Consider the following 19,324-nt stretch of genomic DNA (forward strand, 5'->3'; position numbering starts at 1 on the left):
GGTAAGGGGTAAAGGTAAGGGGGAAGGGTAAGGGGTAAAGGTAAGGGGGAAGGGTAAGGTGTAAGGGTGGGGTGAGGTTAAGGGGAAGTGGAAAGGGGAAGGGGGAAGGGTAAGGGGTAAAGGTAAGGGGGAAGGGTAAGGTGGAAGGGGAAAGGGTAAGGGGTAAAGGTAAGGGGAAGGGTAAGGTGTAAGGGTAAGGGGTGAGGTTAAGGGGGAAGTGGAAAGGGGAAGGGGGAAGGGTAAGGGGTAAAGGTAAGGGGGAAGGGTAAGGTGGAAGGGGAAAGGGTAAGGGGTAAAGGTAAGGTTGAAGGGTAAGGGGGATACCTAGTTAAATGTACAACTGAATGCATTCAGTTTTTGCGTCATCACTGAGACAAGGTAACTGAGCATCACAAAGGAACTACACCAGGTTCATCTCACCTTAAGGAAGCTGCCAGCGTGTTTCACGGTGCCACACACATTAATTGGTGGTGATTAATAACAGGAGGAGGAAGAGGAGGCCACTTAGTCACAGCTTTTCAAAAACAAACTACTGATTTGTCGGAAGCCAATTCCCCTAGGACCTTTCTCTGTGTCTCGGGAAGTGTCCCAAATGGAACACTATTGCCTTTATGGTGCACTACATCTGATCAGGGCCATGTGATAGGCCATATAGGGAACAGGGTACCACTCGGGCTGTAGCTCTGTCTCTCTGCCTCAGGCGAACACAACTGAGCACTAACAATTAACTGTGTCTCTGTTACGTACCATTCTCTTCTCTGGCACGTCAGACTCAGAGAGAGTACAGGACAGAGAGAGGTAGAGACCTTTTACGTGATCAACAATAAGCTGAAGCGAAAACAAAAAAGGGTTCCAGGGTTTAGTCTTCGTGTAGTTAGCGAAGTAGAACATTAAAAGGAAGATTGAACAAAAAAACAAGAGGAAAACTATTTAGGATGAGAGAAGAGAGGGAAAGAGAGGGGTATGAGTGAAAGAGAAGAGAGGGAAAGAGAGGGGTATGAGTGAAAGAGAAGAGACGGAAAGAGAAGGGTATGAGTGAAAGAGAAGAGAGGGAAAGAGAAAGGTATGAGTGAAAGAGAAGAGAGGGAAAGAGAGGGGTAAGAGTGAAAGAGAAGAGAGGGAAAGAGGAGGGTATGAGTGAAAGAGAAGAGGGAAAGAGAGGGGTAAGAGTGAAAGAGAAGAGAGGGAAAGAGAGGAGTATGAGTGAAAGAGAAGAGAGGGAAAGAGAGGGGTATGAGTGAAAGAGAAGAGAGGGAAAGAGAGGGGTAAGAGTGAAAGAGAAGAGGGAAAGAGAGGGTTAAGAGTGAAAGAGAAGAGAGGGAAAGAGGAGGGTATGAGTGAAAGAGAAGAGGGAAAGAGAGGGGTAAGAGTGAAAGAGAAGAGAGGGAAAGAGAGGAGTATGAGTGAAAGAGAAGAGAGGGAAAGAGAGGGGTATGAGTGAAAGAGAAGAGACGGAAAGAGAAGGGTATGAGTGAAAGAGAAGAGAGGGAAAGAGAAAGGTATGAGTGAAAGAGAAGAGAGGGAAAGAGAGGGGTAAGAGTGAAAGAGAAGAGGGAAAGAGAGGGTTAAGAGTGAAAGAGAAGAGAGGGAAAGAGGAGGGTATGAGTGAAAGAGAAGAGGGAAAGAGAGGGGTAAGAGTGAAAGAGAAGAGAGGGAAAGAGAGGAGTATGAGTGAAAGAGAAGAGAGGGAAAGAGAGGGGTATGAGTGAAAGAGAAGAGAGGGAAAGAGAGGGGTATGAGTGAAAGAGAAGAGAGGGAAAGAGAAGGGTATGAGTGAAAGAGAAGAGATAGCGTATGTGGAGACTTACTACTGTGTTAAACCTGAGCAGGCTTTAGGAGGAGGATATGTCTGCATGTCTGTCCATACTATATCCCCTCCTCTCTATCCCTCCTTCCATGCATACTCCCATCCCCTGCTTCTCTTCTCTCTCTCTTTTTATTTTTAACCTTTATTTAACTAGGCAAGTTAAGAACAAATTCTTATTTACAATGACGGCCTAACCCCGCCAAACCCTCCCTTAACCAGGACAATGCTGGGCCAGTTGTGCGCCGCCCTATGGGACTCCCGATCACAGCCAGCTGTGATAGAGCCCAGGATCGAACCAGGGTCTGTAGTGACGCGTCTAGCACTAAGATGCAGTGGCTTAGACCACTGCGCCACTCGGGAGCCCTCCTAGCTCTCTTTCTCTCTGTCTCTCTCTCTCTCCCTACCCCTCACACCCTCCCGTCTCTCTCCGTCTCTTTCTCCCTCACTCTCGTTCTTGCTCTCTCTCTTCCTAACCCTCACCCTTCTCACTATCTCTTTTCTCTCTCCCTCTATCTCATCATCTCTTTCTCACTCTTATCTACGAACAGTCTAATTAGTACTAATCAATCATCACCAACATACACTGCTCAAAAAAATAAAGGGAACACTTAAACAACACATCCTAGATCTGAATGAAAGAAATAATCTTATTAAACACTTTTTTCTTTACATAGTTAAATGTGCTGACAACAAAATCACACAAAAATTATCAATGGAAATCCAATTTATCAACCCATGGAGGTCTGGATTTGGAGTCAGACTCAAAATTAAAGTGGAAAAACACACTACAGGCTGATCCAACTTTGATATAATGTCCTTAAAACAAGTCAAAATGAGGCTCAGTAGTGTGTGTGGCCTCCACGTGCCTGTATGACCTCCCTACAACGCCTGGGCATGCTCCTGATGAGGTGGCGGATGGTCTCCTGAGGGATCTCCTCCCAGACCTGGACTAAAGCATCCGCCAACTCCTGGACAGTCAGTGGTGCAACGTGGCGTTGGTGGATGGAGCGAGACATGATGTCCCAGATGTGCTCAATTGGATTCAGGTCTGGGGAACGGGCGGGCCAGTCCATAGCATCAATGCCTTCCTCTTGCAGTAACTGCTGACACACTCCAGCCACATGAGGTCTAGCATTGTCTTGCATTAGGAGGAACCCAGGGCAAACCGCACCAGCATATGTTCTCACAAGGGGTCTGAGGATCTCATCTCGGTACCTAATGGCAGTCAGGCTACCTCTGGCGAGCACATGGAGGGCTGTGCGGCCCCCCAAAGAAATGCCACCCCACACCCACCGCCAAACCGGTCATGCTGGAGGATGTTGCAGGCAGCAGAACGTTCTCCACGGCGTCTCCAGACTCTGTCACATCTGTCACATGTGCTCAGTGTGAACCTGCTTTCATCTGTGAAGAGCACAGGGCGCCAGTGGCGAATTTGCCAATCTTGGTGTTCTCTGGCAAATGCCAAACGTCCTGCACGGTGTTGGGCTGTAAGCACAACCCCCACCTGTGGACGTCGGGCCCTCATACCACCCTCATGGAGTCTGTTTCTGACTGTTTGAGCAGACACGTGCACATTTGTGGCCTGCTGGAGGTCATTTTGCAGGGCTCTGGCAGTGCTCCACCTGCTCCTCCTTGCACAAAGGCGGAGGTAGCGGTCCTGCTGCTGGGTTGTTGCCCTCCTACGGCCTCCTCCACGTCTCCTGATGTACTGGCCTGTCTCCTGGTAGCGCCTCCATGCTCTGGACACTACACTGACAGACACAGCAAACCTTCTTGCCACAGCTCGCATTGATGTGCCATCCTGGATGAGCTCCACTACCTGAGCCACTTGTGTGGGTTGTAGACTCCGTCTCATGCTACCACTAGAGTGAAAGCACCGCCAGCATTCAAAAGTGACCAAAACATCAGCCAGGAAGCATAGGAACTGAGAAGTGGTCTGTGGTCACCCTCTGCAGAACCACTCCTTTATTGTGGGCGTCTTGCTTATTGCCTATAATTTCCACCAGTTGTCTATTCCATTTGCACAACAGCATGTGACATTTATTGTCAATCAGTGTTGCTTCCTAAGAGGACAGTTCGATTTCACAGAAGTGTGATTGACTTGGAGTTACATTGTGTTGTTTAAGTGTTCCCTTTATTTTTTTGAGCAGTATATAAACCCCATAGTGTACAGCAGGGGTTCTCAAAGTGAGGTCCAAGGTCCTGAAGGGGGTCCGCTGCAAGATCTCAAAATAGAAAATACACTGATCAAAAATATAAATACAATTTTACAATTTTACTGGGTTACAGTTCATATAAGGAAATCAGTCAATTGAAATAAATAAATAAGGACCAAATCTATGGATTTCACATGACTGGGAATACAGACATGTATCTGTTGGTCACAGATTTTTTTAAAAGCAGGTGTGTGGATCAGTGTAAGGGCTGTCGTCGTAAGAAAACCAAGATGCAGCGGAGGATGTGTATTCATTTTAAAGATTTAATCAAATGAACCACTATAAACAAAGTACTCGACAGAAACGACAGCAAACAGTCCTGTCTGGTCCTACATGAACAAAACAGAAACAATCACCCACAAAAACCCAAAGGAAAAACAGGCTACTTATGTGTGACTCCCAATCAGCAACAACAAACTACAGCTGTGCCTGATTGGAAGCCACACGGCCAAAATCAACGAAACAAACCAACCTAGAAAAAAGAACATAGAACGCCCACCCAATATAACACCCTGGCCTAACCAAAATAAAGAACAAAAACCCCTCTCTATGGCCAGGGCGTTACAATCAGAAAACCAGTCAGTATCTGGTGTGATCACCGTTTGCCTCATGCAATACTACCCCTCCCCATTTTTTTCACTGTTATTTAAGGCAAAATGTGTAGAATTGCATGATATCAGCTTTAAAGCTGCAACAACAAAAATGTCTTTGCCCCATGACAAAATGTGTAGAATTGCAGGAAATTTGTTTTCTCTCTGATGCCAAGAGGCGAGCCTTTTAAACGTTCATTCCCTGGGCCCAATACTTGGTTCGTCCAGCCACGCACTGCAGACATCATAGTAAAACTCCTTGTAGGCGATTTCTAAACGGCACTGGAGTTGTGATCTGATTAGGAATGGGTCACTGATGAATTTGCTATCACAAAAGGGGTCCTCATTCCCAAAACGTTTGAGAAGCTCATACAGTACAGTGCTGCAGTGAACATCAGTGAAACACTATGAAGGCTGCTTACAGTACCAGGGGGTTTTAGAGCAGTGCCATCATTTCACTACTCCATTAAAACAATGATTAATGATTCATTCACAACTATTGATTACTGCTGAACATTATATTTAATGGTTATGTTAATATGGAACAGGTATGGGATGCTTGTGTGCATGGGAGTGAATGTCTGTGTGTGTCAGAAAAGGACCAGGTCCAGGCGTGCTCCCAGCAACAAAAAAAACCAAAGCCCTCTCTAACCATCCTTTAACCATACTCTAATCATCCTCTAACCATCCTCTAACCATCCTCTAACCATCCTCTAACGATCCTCTAATCATCCGCTAACCACCCTCTAATCATCCTCTAACCATCCTCTAATCATCTTCTAATCATCCTCTAATCATCCTCTAACCATTCTCTAATCATCCTCTAACCATCTTCTAACCATCCTCTAACCATCCTCTAATCATCCTCTAACCATCCTCTAACCATACTCTAACCATCCTCTAATCATCATCTAACCATCCTCTAACCATCCTCTAATCATCATCTAACCATCCTGTAATCATCCTCTAACCATCCTCTAATCTCCTCAGCTCTGAGTCGATCTAGTGTAGCAAACTGAACTGCTAAACTCCCCGTAAAATTCCCCTTCTATTCCATATGCTAATTAGAATTAGCATGACTAATGACATCAGTGAGTGTAAGGAATGAGTCTGTAATGACCACATTACAATGGATTAGGATTTACATTGCTGGAAATGACCACATTACAATGGATTAGGATTTACACTGCTGGAAATGACCACATTACAATGGATTAGGATTTACACTGCTGGAAATGAGGGACAAAAGCAGGCTGAATAATGTTCTGATTTCAGACCAGTCAGAAATTAGAAGAACAAGACGTACCGGCTTTTCTGCTTTTTGGATCTGAATAAATTATACAGGTGTGTGTGTGTGTTCTCGAAATGCCACGTCGCCTCTAATAATGCAGTCGGACTCTTGCGGCCTGGCTGGAACTCATCCCTCTCTCCATCTCTCTCTCTCTCTCTCTCTCTCTCTCTCAGCTCTATTCTATAAAGGTCAGTATTTTCATGCAGTAGAGAATGAGTGAATTATGTTAATAATGTTTACAGCCTAGGGCAGTATTTCCCAACCCTGGTCCTCCAGTATCCCAACAGTACAGCTGTATTGTATCCCTGGACAAACACCTGATTCAACTTGTCAACTAATCACCAGGGTTGGGAAACATCAGTCTAGGGCACTCAAAACAGTAAACATTCCTACTAAAGGTCTTTACCATAGAGTGTCATGGCATACGATGCTGTGCACTAGTGTGATACAAGGAGGGAATCAATTCAACGGCTGATGTAGACTTAGTGGTTCACTGCATTTTATGCACACACACACACACACACACACACACACACACACACACACACACACACACACACACACACACACACACACACACACACACACACACACACACACACACACACACACACACACACACACACACACACACACACACACACACACACACACACACACACACAGAAACAGTGTTAGTCACTTCAGCAATAAACACTAACCACGGGTGCATTCATCAGAACTTGCAGTATACTCTGATAGTTAATGAATAGCATCAACAGACACGTGCAGGCATACACACACACATACACACAGGGGTGCTGTGACACATACACACACACATACACACAGGGGTACTGTGACACATACACACACGCATTCGGGTACATGCTGTGAGCTGCGACACTCTGTAAGGAATGCACGTGTCTCTCTGGGTTGCCATGGCAGCACACCCTGCTCTCCAAACAGTTCTGACGATCTGAGCTGAAAGAAGGATTTAAGTCTTCTCACTCCTCCTTCCCTCCCTCTCTGGCCCTCTCTTCTCTCTGTCTAGCTCTCTCTCTGCCCCTCTCTTCTCTCTGTCTAGCTCTCTCTCTGCCCCCCCTCTCTCTGTTCTCTATCAGTCTCTCTCTCTTTCTCTCTCTGTCCTCTATCAGTCTCTCTCTGTCCTCTATCAGTCTCTCTCTCTCTCTCTTTCACTCTCTGTCTTCTATCAATCTCTCTCTTTCTCTCTCTGTCCTCCATCAAGTTCTCTCTCTTTCTCTCTGTCCTCTCTCTCATTCTCTCTCTTTCTCTATCAGTCTCTCTCTCTTTCTCTCTCTTTCCTCTATCAGGCTCTCTCTGTGGGAGGCAGCGGAACAAACACTGAAGTGTGTATCTCTCTTCTCTCTTAACCGGCAAAATCCACAGACACAGACCTTCAGATCATCCAGCTACTATAGCAGCATATCATATGCTTTAGCCAGTTACTAGCCTATCTACTGATTTAGCCAGTTACTATCCTATCTACTGATTTAGCCAGTTACTAGCCTATCTACTGATTTAGCCAGTTACAAGCCTATCTACTGATTTAGCCAGTTACAAGCCTATCTACTGATTTAGCCAGTTACTAGCCTATCTACTGATTTAGCCAGTTACTATCCTATCTACTGATTTAGCCAGATACTAGCCTATCTACTGATTTAGCCAGTTACTATCCTATCTTCTGATTTAGCCAGTTACTATCCTATCTTCTGATTTAGCCAGTTACTATCCTATCTACTGATTTAGCCAGTTACTAGCCTATCTACTGATTTAGCCAGTTACTATCCTATCTACTGATTTAGCCAGTTACTAGCCTATCTACTGATTTAGCCAGTTACTAGTCTATCTACTGATTTAGCCAGTTACTATCCTATCTACTGATTTAGCCAGATACAAGCCTATCTACTGATTTAGCCAGTTACTAGCCTATCTACTGATTTAGCCAGTTACTAGCCTATGTTCTCTGATTCAGCCAGTTACCAGCCTACCTACTGATTTAGCCAGTTACTAGCCTATCTTCTCTGATTTAGTCAGTTACTATCCTATCTTCTCTGATTTAGCCAGTTACTATCCTATCTTCTCTGATTTAGCCAGTTACTAGCCTATCTACTGATTTAGCCAGTTACTACCCTATCTTCTCTGATTCAGCCAGTTATTGACATATATTCTCTGCTTTAGCCAGTTATTAGCCTATCTACTCTGATTTAGCCAGTTACGTTCCCATCTTCTCTGATTTAGACAGTTACTAGCCTATCTACTCTGATTAAGCCAGGTACTAGCCTATATACTCTGATATAGCCAGTTACTAGCCTATTTACTCTGACTTAGCCAGTTACTAGCTTATCTACTCTGATTTAGCCAGTTACTAGCCTATCTACTCTGATTTAGCCAGTTACAATCCTATCTACTCTGATTTAGCCAGTTACTTGCCTATCTACTCTGATTTAGCCAGTTACTAGCCTATCTACTCTGATTTAGCCAGTTACTAGCCTATCTTCTCTGATTTAGCCAGTTACTAGCCTATCTTCTCTGATTTAGCCAGTTACTAGCCTATCTACTCTGATTTAGCCAGTTACTAGCCTATCTACTCTGATTTAAACATCCAGCTACTAATGTTTTCAACAACCAGAACATGGGTTTCTAATTGACCAGTTCCTGTGACATACAAACCTCTTTACTACAGCCTTTAAAGCATGATCTAACAACTAACAAATCCATCCATGTGGTACATGGTGTTAACTCTACCATAGATTTCCCAGAGAGCCTGAACCCCTGTCTGGAACATGGTGTTAACTCTACCTTAGATTTCCCAGAGGGCCTGAACCCCTGTCTGGAACATGGTGTTAACTCACTCGCTCTCTGTCTGGTACATGATGTTAACTCTACCTTAGATTTCCCAAAGGGCCTGAACCCCTGTCTGGTACATGGTGTTAACTCTACCTTAGATTTCCCAGAGGGCCTGAACCCCTATGGGAAATCTAATCAGAGACTCATTCAGACTCTGTCACGATTATATTTTACGGAACTTAACTAGCCTCCACAAGGACCATTTAAGTGTGTGTGTGCATGTGTGTGCGTGTACCTGTGCGTGTGCATACATGCCTGTATGGCTGCATACATATCTGTATGCCTGCATACATATCTCTGTGTCTGCCTCCGTGTGTGAGTGTGTGTATGCTTTTATGCGTGTTAGAGTGATCAAGGGTTGCTTTGATGTGAGACAATGTCCTGAAGTAAACTGAACCGGGTTATAAATCAACCACACTCTATAATACTGTCTCTTCTCTAAAGCACTGCTATAATACTATCTGTCTCTTCTCTGAAGCACTGCTATAATACTGGCTGTCTCTTCTCTAAAGCACTGCTATAATACTGGCTGTCTCTTCTCTGAAGCTCTGCTATAATACTGGCTGTCTCTTCTCTAAAGCACTGATATAATACTGGCTGTCTCTTCTCTGAAGCACTGCTATAATACTGGCTGTCTCTTCTCTAAAGCACTGCTATAATACTGTCTGTCTCTTCTCTAAAGCACTGCTATAATACTGGCTGTCTCTTCTCTAAAACACTGCTATAATACTGGATATTCTCTAAAGCACTGCTATAATACTGTCTGTCTCTTCTCTAAAGCACTGCTATAATACTGTCTGTCTCTTCTCTAAAGCACTGCTATAATACTGGCTGTCTCTTCTCTAAAGCACTGCTATAATACTATCTGTCTCTTCTCTAAAGCACTGCTATAATACTGGCTGTGTCTTCTCTAAAGCACTGCTATAATACTGTCTGTCTCTTCTCTAAAGCACTGCTATAATACTGGATATTCTCTAAAGCACTGCTATAATACTGGCTGTCTCTTCTCTAAAGCACTGCTATAATACTGGATATTCTCTAAAGCACTGCTATAATACTGGCTGTCTCTTCTCTAAAGCACTGATATAATACTGGATATTTTCTAAAGAACTGCTATAATACTGGCTGTCTCTTCTCTAAAGCACTGCTATAGTACTGGCTGTCTCTTCTCTAAAGCACTGCTATAATACTGGCTGTCTCTTCTCTAAAGCACTGCTATAATACTGGCTGTCTCTTCCCTAAAGCACTGCTATAATACTGTCTGTCTCTTCTCTAAAGCACTGCTATAATACTGGCTGTCTCTTCTCTAAAGCACTGCTATAATACTGGCTGTCTCTTCTCTAAAGCACTGCTATAGTACTGTCTGTCTCTTCTCTAAAGCACTGCTATAATACTGGCTGTCTCTTCTCTAAAGCACTGCTATAATACTGGCTGTCTCTTCCCTAAAGCACTGCTATAATACTGTCTGTCTCTTCTCTAAAGCACTGCTATAATACTGGCTGTCTCTTCTCTAAAGCACTGCTATAATACTGGCTGTCTCTTCTCTAAAGGACTGCTATAATACTGGCTGTCTCTTCTCTAAAGCACTGCTATAATACTGGCTGTCTCTTCTCTAAAGCACGGTAGATCGAAATTGCATATATCTCTTCCGCCTGTGTGATGTAGGATGTGAAATCTGACAGCACTTGAAGCTGGGATGTCCTTCCCACCATTTCATTCGCTCTTCCGACTGTCCATCAAAAGTTGGCTGAACCCTACGTCACATGCCTTACATCGTAGAGCAGCAGGAGAGAGTGGTTTTGTCGCTCTAGCACATTCAGAGATCGATTTATAGACAGTAATCTAAAATCATTCACAAATTTGAAACAAAAACCACTATCTGTTTGTCATAGAAGGACACGGTTAATAAGAGATGAAATGCGAGTTCCTGACGTGTTCAGGGAGCCAAGCTAGAGCTTTGTGAGACGTTCACGGCGGTCGGGCATACGTTTTGATCAATAGAGACCTTTAGAAAATATGCACATTTTCTCTAACACTAAACATACAAATATGTATTTTACATTCATAAGGAAGGTGAACTCTTATAGTTAGTCATTTTATAATATGATTATACTATATTTAGAAAGCATATAAGTCATTTCGGGGTCTTATTTACACAGTTTTGTTGAATAGGAAATGCATCATAAAAAATGTGTATTTGAGCTTGTGTCCTCAAAAGTGACTATACCTCTATGCAGCATTATTAGTTATTGTTAATGTCCCTCTCATGATAAATAATTACTTTTGGGATTATGTAGATTACATTTTAGATTTAGTTACATTTAAGAGGTTAAAGCTGGTCCAGCACCATTCTCCGACAATTGACTTCTCTGTTTACGCCCTGATCTGTTTCACCTGTCCTTATGCTTGTCTCCACCCTCCTCCAGGTGTTGCCCATCTTCCCCATTATCCCCTGGGTACTTATACCTGTGTTCTCGGTTTGTCTATTGCCAGTTCGTCTTGTTTGTCAAGTCAACCAGCGTTTTGTCTCAGCTCCTGCTTTTCCCCAGTCTCTCTTTTTCTCACTCTCCTGGTTTTGACCTTTGCCTGTCCTGACTCTGAGCCCGCCTGTTTGACCACTCTGCCTGCCCCTGACTCTGAGCCTGCCTGCTGTCCTGTGCCTTTGCCACTACTCTGGATTATCAACCCCTGCCTGCCTTGATTTGTCGCTTGCCTGCCCCTGTTGCTGTAATAAACATTGTTACTTCAACAGTCTGCATTTGGGTCTTACCTGAAACGTGATAGTAAAAACTGGCCTTGACTGACCCAGCAGACTTAGACCAGCTCCGCAACGCCATCTCCTCCCAGGAACCATCATTAGTAACACGAGGAGTTGCTTCGCAGTCTGATGGAAGAGTTCCAGGACTTGGCCGAACGTCACGACCTAGCATTGGACGCATTGAGGGAGCAATTCCATGGGCTGCCTACCAGGCAACCTACCACGACAGTAACCTCCCAGCCCCAAAGTAACTAGGCTGGTAGCAGCGCCGTCACCCTGGTTTCCCGGGAACGGCACCTACCAGAGGGCTACAATGGCGAATCCAGAACCTGTCGGGCCTTTCTCGCCCAGTGCTCCCTCGTCTTCGAGCTGCAGCCTTCTTCGTTCCCCCCGGACAGCTCGAAGACAGCGTACATTATTACGCTGATGTCCGGGAGGGCACTCGCCTGGGCCACAGCGGTGTGGGACCAACAATCCACCGTCTGCCTCAGTCTGGAGGTATTCGTGATGGAGGTGAGAAAAGTTTGAGGCTCCGGTTTCCGGGAGAGAGGCTGCCCGGAAGTTATTCCAGCTTCGGCAGGACTCCCTCAGTGTGGCAGACTATGCGGTGGATTTCCGCACGCTAGCAGCAGAGGGTGCCTGGAACCCGGAAGCGCTGTTCGACATGTTCCTGCACGGATTATCGGTGGAAGTAAAGGACGAGCTTGCAGCTGGGAACTACCGACGGATCTCAACTCACTCATCCCTTTAACCATCCGGATCGGTGGACGGCAACAGGAATGTAGCCGATTGCGGTCCCAATCGCTCACTCAAGGATCCCACCTTGCATCTGATGAACTCCGGAAGTTCCTGAGAGCATCTGGGCTTACCCGAGTTTCTCCATGCATACGCAGACTGCAGAACCCAGAGTTGTTTGTATTGCGGTAATACCGATCATTTTGTGACTACCTGTCCCTTCAAGAGACCTTCTCCCCCTACTCGCCCCCCTCTCCATGCCACCCTGCTGTGAGGCGACCAGTCCAAGTCTCTCCAGATACTCATCGACTCGAGGGCCGATATGAGTCTTATGGACGTTACTCTGGCGTCCGAACTAGGCATCCCCACTCAACCACTCTCCATTCCCATGAATGTTAGAGTGCTGGACGGGCGCTCTATAGGCCGGGTCACCCACCATACCACACCCATCAACCTACAAGTGTCGGGGAACCACAGCGAGACGATCCAATTCCTGCTAATTGAGTCTCTGCAGGTTCCTGTGGTATTGGGATTCTCTTGGCTCCAGCGATACAATCCCTTGATTGACTGGTCTACTGGTGCCATCGTGGGCTGGAGCCCGTTCTGCCACACTCATTGCCTGAAATCAGCTCTGCCTGCCCCGGGACGACTTCCTGGGGGCTTGGAAATTGCCCCGAACCTCTCCGCTATTTCCGCGGAGTACAAGGACCTCCGGGAGGGTTTCAGTAAGGCCCAGGTCTCTTCACTTCCGCAACACCGACCGGTACCCAAGGATAATTAGCCGGGTGCGCTGGCACGCCGCTATAGCCCCGCGGCTACACCCCCGGAAGCCGAGACCTTTTCCCCCTGCTCCAGAGTCATTAGCCCCTCTGCTGTTCGTCCTCTGTTGCCCCGTATCTGTAGTGGAGATGACTTCAGCAGTATAATGTGTTGATGTTTCCATTGTTCCTGTTGATATCCGTAGTGGAGATGACTTCAGCAGTATAATGTGTTGATGTTTCCATTGTTCCTGTTGATATCCGTAGTGGAGATGACTTCAGCAGTATAATGTGTTGATGTTTCCATTGTTCCTGTTGATATCTGTAGTGGAGATGACTTCAGCAGTATAATGTGTTGTTGTTTCCATTGTTCCTGTTGATATCCGTAGTGGAGATGACTTCAGCAGTATAATGTGTTGATGTTTCCATTGTTCCTGTTGATATCCGTAGTGGAGATGACTTCAGCAGTATAATGTGTTGATGTTTCCATTGTTCCTGTTGATATCCGTAGTGGAGATGACTTCAGCAGTATAATGTGTTGATGTTTCCATTGTTCCTGTTGATATCCGTAGTGGAGATGACTTCAGCAGTATAATGTGTAGATGTTTCCATTGTTCGAGTTGATATCCGTAGTGGAGATGACTTCAGCAGTATAATGTGTTGATGTTTCCATTGTTCCTGATGATATCTGTAGTGGAGATGACTTCAGCAGTATAATGTGTTGATGTTTCCATTGTTCCTGATGATATCTGTAGTGGAGATGACTTCAGCAGTAGAGAATGTTCATTTCTAATCAAAGTACTACAAAATGGGCTCAATTCAAATTCCTTTTAAACAACTGTCACACATCAGAACCTACAGAGAGCATTTAAACAAACAAACCTACACAAACCACCAATCATTGAGATCTAACAGCTGAGAAGCATGTATAGGAAGAGACAGATCCGTATGAGAGAAATTCAGATGAGAGAAACAGATATCATCTGTTCAGCAGGCATGGGATTAGAAGAAGATTGTGCTTGCTTTCATATACAGTATACACATTCTCTCTCTCTCACACACACACACACACACTGTAAGGGTTTTGAAGTTATTGTTTGTAGGGCTGCCAGGTAGGTTGTACCTACCAGAGAAAATATTGGTTTCTCCTTTTTGTTTGGGAGGGAATGAGTCCCGTCTGGTCCGTCAAGTCTACACCAATACGGTTCAGACAAATTCAGGGCTGTCACAACACACACTCACACACACACACACACACACACACACACACACACACACACACACACACACACACACACACACACACACACACACACACACACACACACACACACACACACACACACAGAGCACAGGGAGTTTCTTTTGATCTCACACTAAAAATTAGGAAACACACAGTTGGCTTTGGTTGTTAGAGAATCACACCTTGGTCTTTTGTGGTTAGTGTGTGTGTGTGTGTGTGTGTGTGTGTGTGTGTGTGTGTGTGTGTGTGTGTTTTGTGCTGTAAGCATGAAAGGAATGAGGCTTGTGAAATAATTACTGAAGAAAGAGAAATGGATATGGTCTGCTCCGCAGGCATGAGATGACATGAATATATGCAGGCACACACACATGAACGCACATACTCACTCACTCACATACTCACTCACATACTCACTCACTCACTCACTCACTCACTCACTCACTCACTCACTCACTCACTCACTCACTCACTCACTCACTCACTCACTCACTCACTCACTCACTCACTCACTCACACACAAACATGCACTCACTCACACAAACTCACTCACACAATCACACACGTAATCACTCACACGCGCACTCACGTATGCACGCACGCACATACACGCCCGCCTGCACGCAGTGTCTGCCAGATCAGTTCATCACTAAATACAGAGCGACAGAGAGAGATAGGGAGGGAGAGATCTAAAAAGGAGGGATGAGGAGAGGAGGCTAGGAGAGAGAAGGAGAGATCTATGAAAGGGAGGGAGAATGGGGAAAGAGAGAAGAGAACATGGAAGGTGGGGAGGAAGATGTGGAGGCTATGAGGGAAGATGGAGGAGAGGAACAGGTGGAGGCTATGAGGGAAGATGGAGGAGAGGAATAGGTGGAGGCTATGAGGGAAGATGGAGGAGAGGAACAGGTGGAGGCTATGAGGGAAGATGGAGGAGAGATGGAGTAGAGGGGATAGAGGGATTGAAGGGGTAAGATCCCTGCTCCTCTAGCCACCTGTCTACAGAGATACACAGAGAGGGGAGGATAGAGGAGAGGAGAGAGGGTAGGAGTGAGGGGAGGAGAGGACAGAGGGGAGGAGAGGACAGAGAGGAGGAGAGGAGAGAGGAGAGAGCAGAGGAGAGTGGAGAGGGGAGGAGAGCAGAGGAGAGCGGAGAGAGGAAAGTGGAGAGAGGAGAGGATGGGAGGTTTAGGAGCTCTGAGTGACAGGTGTGACATTTACAAAGAGCACAGTAAACAAAGGATTTAGAGAGAATAAATAGCAGAGAGAGATCACACACACAGGTAGGCACACAAACACACAGGTAGGCACACAAACACACAGGTAGGCACACAAACACACAGGTAGGCACACACACACAGGTAGGCACACACACACACAAACACACACACACACACACACACACACACACACACACACACACACACACACACACACACACACACACACACACACACACACACACACACACACAGGTAGGCACACAAATAGGCACACCCAGGTAAGCACACAAACAAACAGGTAGGACACACACACACACACACACACACACACACACACACACACACACACACACACACACACACACACACACACACACACACACACACACACACACACAGGTAGGCACACAAACAAACACACAGGTAGGCACACAAACAAACACACAGGTAGGAACACAAACAAACACACAGGTAGGCACACAAACACACAGGATCACACACCCAGGCACACACATCCACGCATGCAGGCACGCACACGTACACATACGTACGCACGAACCCACACCCACAGCCCTGTCTCTACAGAGCTCTAGGCAGACATTCCTTTAGAGCCAGCCAATCAGAATGCATTAAGGAACAGACAAAGGGAGGGGAATTTACGGCTGTCTCTGGATGCATCCCATATAGCACCCTATTCCCTATATAGTGCACTACTATAGGCCCTGTTCAAAAGTAGTTCACTATATAGGGAATAGGGTGCCATTTGGGATGCAGGCCCTGTCTCTCTTCAGACGGCAACGTGTGGAAATGAAACGCCACAGCGCTGATTAATACCAGCTGAACATCATTAACGTCTTCTGTAAACTCGTTGTCTCTGATTAAATGGAAGACAGTACAGGCAGCTTAAAGAATCACTGTCTCTCCTCACAGATGTAAAACAAACATTCTGTTCTCTTGAGTGACCAAATAAAAACAGACAAAACTGGTCAAAAACAAAGTTAAAGCATTTTAAAAACTAGCCCAGCAAAGACTGACTGTGGCTCTTCAGGAGACCACACTTGTATGGAGCTATGGACAAATAACAGTTGAGTTTGATGAAGGCAGCCCTCTCTGGAGACAAGTCCAGATGTCCACACATGAAGTAATGGGGCCAGCTCATCTGGGAATGATGAGTACAGTAGATTGCACTGTACCACTGCTGTAGACCCCAGTGGGGAGGGAGAGAGAGAGAGAGAGTATGTTTACACTTGCTTTGGCAATGTAAACATATGTTTCCTATGCCAATAAATCCCCTTAAATTGAAATTTAATTGAGAGAGAGAGATGACATTCTCCTTCATTGGACAGACTGGCAGATCCATATTTACTGGAGTGGTGTGTTCTGTTACGCTGTGAGAGCACATTCTGCATGTCTGTGTGTGTGTTTGCTATGCTAGCTTAGCAGCATGCTGCCACCAGCTGAAGGGTAATAGCAGAAACAGCAGGGACAGAGGAAGGCCTTTGATTTATCCAATCTAGTCCCCATACGGCAAGGCTCTTACAATCACAATCTCTCTCCATTGGTCCAGTGAGTCAGTCAGTGCCTTGGAAGACACAGGTGATGATGCTATTCCTCTCCCCTCTTCTCCCCTCACTTTCCTCTCCTTTTTCTGTCCTCCTCTCCTCTCCTTCTCTCCTCCTTTTCCTCCACTCCCCTCATCTCCTCTCCTCTCCTCCTCTCAGTAGGTCTCTCTGGTGTCCCTGAGAGAGAGTCAACCTTTCTGTGTCTCTAATTTCAGACACTTTAATGAGATTCTTAATTGGTGACCTTTAGAGAGGGGGACTGATGGTGGGACTGTTGATCAATGCTCTCACTCCGGGGGGAGCCAGACAGAGCTAGTGACACTACTTAATACACAATATCGAGCCAGCCACCCTTCAGCGCAGTTCACTTTGGAGTGGACAGAGTTTAGTTGGTGAAAGTGTTTTCTTTGTGTTTTCTTTGTGATGGTTGGACTGGCGCCATGTGGGGTCTCCTGAGTGGCGCGGTGGTCTAAGACACTGCATCTCAGTGATATAGGCGTCACTGCAGTACCTGGTTCCAATCCAGGATGCATCACATCTGGCCGTGATTGGTTCCATAGGACGGCACACAATTGGCACAGCATCCGGGTTTGGCCGGGGTAGGCTGTCATTGTAAATAAGAATTTGTTCTTAACTGACTTGACTAGTTAATAAAGGTTAAATACAGATCTGGGACCTAGCTATATTAAAAACAGAGATACTTTATAATGTCTTCAATGAGGTCATAGTTTTTGCTTCTCTAGTTTTGAAGCATTTTAAAATCCCACTTCTGTCCCACTGTAGGTTTGTGACACACAACTAGTGTAACTGAAAGAGTAGGACTACGGAAGTGTCTTTCTGGGACTGTTTTTAAGTATTCAATGACAGCTGACTTCGTGTAATGTGTTCTGTGATGACAATGATCATAGAGAACTGCTTTAGTCCTGTTTAATCTAACTGACAGACAGAACGACAGACAGACAGAGGGACAGACAGAGGGACAGACAGAGGGACAGACAGACAGACAGACAGACAGACAGACAGACAGACAGACAGACAGACAGACAGACAGACAGACAGACAGACAGACAGACAGACAGACAGACAGACAGACAGACAGACAGAGTATATTGGGACAGACACACACACACAACAACAATAACAAACCCTAAAAGTTGATGTCCAAGTCCAAACAATCACAGAGAAGAGTGTTTATTACCTTTTCAACCATGAACAGTAACACTACTTGTAACCTAAAAGCTCTCTAAGACAACAGTCTTTTACACAGCACAAAGTGGTACTAAGAAAACCCTACTGAATTGGGGAGAACCAAAAATAACAATAATGGACTGGAGCCTGCAGGGCCGGATTGGGACAAGAATTTATCCCCGGCATCTTGGTAGGGGGGCGGGCTGTTGCCCACTGATCAGCCAAAGGCTCATTATAGATTAGTATAACAGAAAATTTAACAGGCTCATGGATCACAGACCTTGTCACCTTTTTCATGTTTTATTCTGAAATGAAATAAAACATTTTGTGGGTGTCCTTTTCTACCAGCCACTCAACAACAAAAAATGTATCCAGCCCATCTGGCATTTGCCAGAATTACCAGATAGCCAATCTGTGCCTGGGAGTCTGGTTACATCATGTGTAACTTCCACTAAGTCACAGCCTGGCCTGACATGAACTAATGACCTTTTGTGTGGGTGGGGAGGGGGGCTGAATGATGGGGTGTTGTGTCAATTGAGTCTCTGTATTAATGTGGAAGCAGCAGCACTATGTCCAAGTCAAATTTACCTTCGGGGACAATAAAGTATATCATACCATCATATAATATATCCAATCTACATCAGATTTAGCTCACTTCATTTGGATAGTCCATCTGTACGAGATCTGGAGCCTGCAGGTTTTTTGTTCTACCTGATAGTTAATTGCACACACCTGGTGTCCCAGGTCTAAATCAGTCCCTGATTAGAGTGGAACAATGAAAACATGCAGTGGAACTGGCTTCCAGGTCCAGAGTTGAGTTTGAGGGATCTACAGACTATCAGGGACATTTCAACTAACTATCTACTAACCCTAACCTTAACCTTTATCCTAACCCTAAACTTAGCCCTTACCCTTATTCTAAACCAAACTATAACCTTAACCCTTACCCTTATTCTAAACCTAACCCTAAATGTAACCTTAGCCTTAGCTAAGCCTTAGCAACAGATAGTTTGTTGATAGTATGACCCTCTATAGAGCATCTAAAGATGGAAAATACGGATTATCCAAATAAAGTGATGACCCAGATCTACCCATTGTATTTCTACCCC

At 45.3% G+C, this 19,324-nt stretch overlaps 1 protein-coding gene across 1 annotated transcript in view; it reads right to left on the reverse strand.

Moving 5' to 3' along the window:
• LOC106612123 (glutamate receptor 1-like) overlaps positions 1-19,324 on the reverse strand; it is a gene marked incomplete at its 5' end in the record, with an annotated part of 68,133 nt that overhangs the window by 27,625 nt on the left and 21,184 nt on the right. The window lies entirely within an intron of this gene.

Source organism: Salmo salar, chromosome ssa09 (genome assembly GCF_905237065.1).
Source record: "Salmo salar chromosome ssa09, Ssal_v3.1, whole genome shotgun sequence".
NCBI lineage: Eukaryota > Metazoa > Chordata > Actinopteri > Salmoniformes > Salmonidae > Salmo > Salmo salar.